Consider the following 6,128-nt stretch of genomic DNA (forward strand, 5'->3'; position numbering starts at 1 on the left):
GTGGATCCTTTCTTTCCAGCCCTGCAAAATTAAGCGATGCGCCTTCAAAAACTTAAAGAGACAGAAAGTCCTCTCTGTTGTTCCAATATTTCTGTAGTTTCAGAATTTCCTTGCTGCCTCACCTTTTTGCTTTTGCCAAAGCTGTTCACTCTACTCCGCGCACCATTTCCTGTCCCCCTACCCATTTGACTTGCCTGCAATAAAAAAGGCTGAATATTTTCTAGTAGCAGAGGCGTTTTTAGAAAGTATTTTTCAACATTTTTTCATGTCATAGCCCACTGAGAAACAATTGACAATATTAGTGTCGCATGCTAGAGTAATGGGGAAGGGATTTGTCTGTATCTGTAAAGGGCTTGGGGAGAATATTTTTAATTTTTTTACATTCCTTTATGTAATATAAATATAATAACTATGATACGCATAGCATTAAGGAAAATATTAAATACTGAATATGTCGGAAACTTACAAATAATATCTTCTTGAAAATCCTAAGGAAAAATGTGACCTATATCCCACAAATACAACTTGTTTGTATCTGACTTTGTACTTGAAATATGACACAAATTTCCTGATCAGATTTTCAAAAATGATACAAACAGTATCTGCGTTCTTGATAATTACCACAGTGGGCTCTTTGTCCAAGAAAGAGGGATGAAAATGGAAAACCAAGTAATTTACAACTGTTGAAGTATTTAAAAAATGTACCAGCTCTTTTCCTTCATTGAAAAATATGATGTTGAATATTCTAGTATAATGAAAATAAGTTTTTAATCCATTTGAACTCTCTCTTTCATATCAAATATTTCAAAGGATAATGAAGCTCTAATCTTCAAAAACTTCATGGGTTAAAGGACTCATCAGTTGCCAGATTGGTCAAAGGGCACACTAGTCGCAAATACACAGAAGTACCTGATCTATTCAAAGTCTAAGGTTTGGAACTATTACCATGAGCTACCTCTTCCAGTACAACCTACTTAGTCTTCTGGCACCTTTACTCTGGCTGGTGCTCTCTGGGCAGCATGCCTTGTCCCAGGCATCCTGGAACACCAATCCTCCCAGCAATTCCAGGGGTCTCTTGACTGCAGAAGACAGCATTCCATTCTCAGCTGGCTGCTGAAGTCCATCCAGCACATGGCAGACACCACCATTGTGCTTGCCTCCCATGGGGATCATAGGTTATGCTGTCAAACTCGAATGCAGCCCAGTCAACACTCTGAGGAAACCTTGGTCAGCCTTCACCCAGCTAGGAGCCACCTCCCAAGGCTGTGGTCCCCCCTGCCCATCCAGCCATTCTAAGACTGAAGAGATCAACATTTTATGGCACATCAGTTATCTTTTTGATGCCAAGACACACTGGTTGGGAAGCTCTGTTTTAAGGTGAGCTGTGGAGCTGTTTTTTCAAACTAAACAGCCATTTTTAGTGCCCATAGCAATAGTTTAATATTCTCTTGTCCATCTCTGCTGCCGATGGACATCTTCCTTATGATTTATTAAATATTTCTTATGTTATTTACAAAATGATCCTCCCTTTTTTTTTGAAACAGACTCTCACTCTGTCGCCCAGGCTGGAATGCAGTGGCATGATCCCGGCTCACTGCAACCTCCACCTCCTGGGTTCAAGCAATTCTCCTGCCTCAGCCTCCCAAGTAGGTGGGACTACAGGCACATGCCACCATGCCTGGCTAATTTTTTGTATTTTTAGTAGAGACAGGGTTTCACTGTGTTAGCCAGGATGGTCTCGATCTCCTGACCTTGTGATCCACCCGCCTCAGCCTCCCAAAGTGCTGGGATTACTGGCATGAGCTACCACGCCTGGCCCGATCTTCCACTTTTAAGCCAATCCATGGTTCTGTATTCTGTTTACTCAGTTGGTAAACTCCTTCAGTGAATACTGTCTTCTATAGGTAACAGCTGTCTAATACATTGTTTTTGACTGTAAACAAGAAAATGCAAAGCCTTGTTCCCAGTGGTTGAGAGACACACCTTAATTGTTCCCGTGCCACTTGGCTCATGATCTGTGACTGTTAAATGTTCTCTGAGAATGAGGGCTTAAGGAATATGTCATTCAGGATCATCTTTTCCACTATGTCCACTATGTAAACAGGTCAAAGACTTACATTCACTTTGTGTCCTTTTCTTGATTTCATCATATTGTTTTACCACTGCTGCAATAAGTCAGGGGCTTTCTACTCTGCATTGCTCACACCTGGGAATACCTGTAACATTTTGGTGTGGCGACAGCTTGGGAATGAGCTAATTTAAGAGTGCTGCTACTCTCTCTGAATCTCCTTGCCAGCATGGCATAGACAATGCAAGGAGATTCAGAGAGAGTAGCAGCCACTGATCTGGTCTTCAGGAAGATTACAATCTAAGAAATCAAGAGAGCACTAACAGATGGCTCAAATCACCTTCGGAACAAGTGATGGCGGCCTTTAAAAGATATAATGTATAAATCCTTTGAGAAAAGGATCTTTATTTTCTGCATCTACTCGATCCTCATCAACACTTAGGGTAATGCTGACACGTAGAAACTGCCCCGGAATTCTAGTTTGTAAATTCCCAGATGTTCCAGGTTTCTTTATCCTAATCATTCTTGTCCCCAACAACTGAAATTGGGACCTGAATTTAACTTTTGACTACTTACCAGCTGAATATCTTCGGAAATTTACTAAACCTTCTCAAGACTCAGCCTCCTGCTCTATACAGGGGATAAGGAAGTGCTACCTCATAGGGGTTTGTGAGGAGTCAATAAGACACGAAAGTGCTTAGAAGGTGAAAACAGTGACTGGTACCCATCACTCATTCAACTGATATTAACAATTGTGATTACTATTGCCCCCCACAGTTTGTTAGTTCTTATTCTGAAGTCTCTGCGGAAGTGAAACTAGTTTTCTTTCTGATCTCTATAACTAGACGTGCCCCCTTGATCATTTCAGTTACTCAATAAACATTTGCACAGCACGACTATATGGCAGGCTCTTGGGTAATCTCCCCACTGCCACCATGGAATGCCCTCTTCTCTTTCATATTATTGTTTGATTTTATCAAAATGCAGCTCCTATTCAGACATTTTTCTCAATTATTCCATCAGATAGAGAAAAGGCAGTTTGGCCCAGACAGAGAGACAAACTCGTGTCAGCTATTACATTAAGAAAGGTGTGAAGATGCTGGGCATGGTGGTTCATGCCTATAATCCCAGCACTTTGGGAGGCTGAGATGGGTGGATCACCTGAGGTCAGGAGTTTGAGACAAGACTGGCCAACATGGTGAAACCCCGTCTCTACTAAAAATCCAAAAATTAGCTGGGTGTGATCACTGGCACCTGTAATCCCAGCTATTCGGAAGGCTGAGGTAGAAGAATCGCTTTTGAACCTGGGTGGGGGTGGAGGTTGCAGTGAGCCGAGATGGCACCATTGCACTGCAGCCTGGTGACAGAGCAAGACTCTGTCTCAAAAAAAAAAGAAAGATATGAAGAAATGAGGGCCCAGGCTAGGGAGTTGGTGGTGGAAATAGAAAACTGATCAAGAAATTTGTTAACAGGTGATCTTTGGAGAGGGGAACTGAATATTAGGTAACTTGTTGGAGGGGAGACTGACATTTCATACCATACCATTTTTGTATTTTCAAAATTTTATGCTGGGTACATGTATTATTGTTTTAAAAATTAAAAGTGATGATTTGTCAAAACAGGATCCCCCCTAAATATTGCAAGAAAGGAACAGATGGGATTAAAAGAAGAATTAAAGAGATGGCAGATTAAGCCCTAGAAGAGTCGGGACTCAAGAGGAAAGTTTCCCAGTGACCACTTCTGTCTTTTTTCCATAGTCTAAACTCCAGGCCCATCAATCCCCATTGTTAATGAGTGTTGGTGTTGTTTTCTAGGAATGCATTGGTTTTCTGTTTCAAACTTCGTACATTTGCACCAGTAACCCACATGTATAAAGCCCCATTGATAGAGAGCTATACTTCCAAATGTCTAGTCATAGAACTTTCTGAAAATTTGCTTTATAAAGAAAAAACTTGGCTAGTAAGAGGCTTGTAGGAGAGCTCATAATCTGAAGTTACCGAGAGACATAATTTAGAGCCATTTATAATTTGAATAAAAATATATGCATATATTCAAATTTAAGTATTTATTTAAATACATTTATATATAAATTACAAATATAATTTTTATCGTACATTGCATTACTCTTTTTAGTTCCAGATTTAGCTTTCAAAGAATACATTATTTAGTCCTAATTTGAAATAAGTGGAAAAAGCAAAGTTTGTATCTGTTTGCACTTTTGGGTAGAACTGCACAGGAAGTGGCTGGAGGGGGTGCTATATCAAAATCCAAGAATCCAAAGACTTGCTGTCTGTAAAGCATTCTATTAAGTGCTTAGGAGAGAGGAAGATGGGCCTAGCTCTCAGCCGTTCCACCAGCACAAAGCACGTAATCTGCATGTAAATAAGGGAGTGTGGTGATCCTTCATGGAAAAATTTGGGAGAAGCAAAACTAACTCCCTTAAGACTAAAATTAACGTCTGTTTGTTTTTCTATCCACAAAAGTAAAATAGGTACATGGATATTCTAGAAATTTGGAAAAAGCACAGCAAAAGAGTGAAAGTTAAGAGAAATGATTTCTTACTAGAGAGTGTAGGAAAAAAATGCATTCATTTCTGCACCTTTCAACGTTCGCTTACCATCTTTTATTAGGTTAATTTGATTAGGCAATTAAGAGGCATAATCAGTATGTCTATGAACTCTATAGGCCTCATGCCTGTCAAATATTAGGCATCAATACATGTTGGTTGGATGACAAAGGAGTAAGCATTGTTCTGATAATGCCACTACTTACCTGGCATTTTATAGCCTGTAAAATGAACCTCTTTCAACAGCTCTGAGGTACGGATAGCACAGATAAATTCTCTTCATTTTCTTCTCTAAGAAACCATGATCTAGAGGGGTATTATACGGCTTACCTAATCAGGGTGGAACTCAAAGATTTCTTGCCCCATTCTCCATCGCTTTTAATGCCTAATATATTTAACCCTGAGTGCTGTTCACTCCAGAATTGCTCTAACGCCTTTAGGTTGACTGTTAGGATATACATTCATAAACTGCTAGCCTTACTCAGGCTTCTTACAATATTGTGGGGAAGATAAAATGATAAGTATGCCAATAGTTATTCCAGAATGTAGAAAATGTTAAGTGTAAATCTCCAAAGGAGAGGGCATTCTCCACAAATCCTTTGCTATCCTTTTTGCTCAGTCTCTTCAAAATTTGCACACTGACTGTGAGAGTATATGCAGATTTCTTGAAGGAAGAAGTCGCATTTTGTTGAAGGATCAGGGAAGGCCTCATGGAAGTGTCATCTGAGATAGTCCATGAAGGAATGGGTAGGATTTAACAGATGGAGATCCAGAAAGAAAGTTCTACGTGCAAGAACAGAAACCGGAAGAACTGAGGTGGGAGGAAGAAAAGTGGAAGTCGGTTTCAGGAGGAGAGAGCAGTCTTGTCTGACTGGAGTCTAACATAAGTGTAAGGAAGAAGTCTAGGGAGACAGTTGAGGCCAGATGCATCAGAAGCTGTTGTCAGGCCTCACTCGTTAAGAAGAAATGTTCTGGCCCAGAACTCCAAATGAGGCTGACCAGAGCAGCTTCTTTTTATCTTTTTTCTCAGACCACAGACCCCTTCTTTCCTTATCTTTCACTCGGTTCTACACTCTCAGATTAGTTTTCCATCCCCCATATCCACACAGCCACTTTGGCCTCCTCCTTTGGCCTCCTTCTGCTCATGATCTCCCACCCTTGACCATACTTGATCCTATTAGTCAGGGCACTTAACCCCTCTCCTACTTCCGTGACCAACGTCCTTCCTCCTGCTGATGCCTGTAGAAGCTGGAAACAGTTATGGGTTGTGTTTCCTGCCCTGCCAAGCCCACTCAGCTTGTGACAACAACGAGCCTTGAATGCTTGGCACCAGGGTTTGACTGTAATAAAATATTTAACCCTCTTGGCTTGGGCACGGTGACTGACGTCTGTAATCCCAGCACTCTGGGAGACCAAGGTGGGATGACTGTTTGAGTCCAGGAGTTCAAGACCAGCCTGGGTAACATAATGAGACCCCTCCCATCTCTACAAAAA

This window comes from Piliocolobus tephrosceles, chromosome 16, assembly GCF_002776525.5.
Source record: "Piliocolobus tephrosceles isolate RC106 chromosome 16, ASM277652v3, whole genome shotgun sequence".
Classification (NCBI taxonomy): Eukaryota; Metazoa; Chordata; class Mammalia; order Primates; family Cercopithecidae; genus Piliocolobus; species Piliocolobus tephrosceles.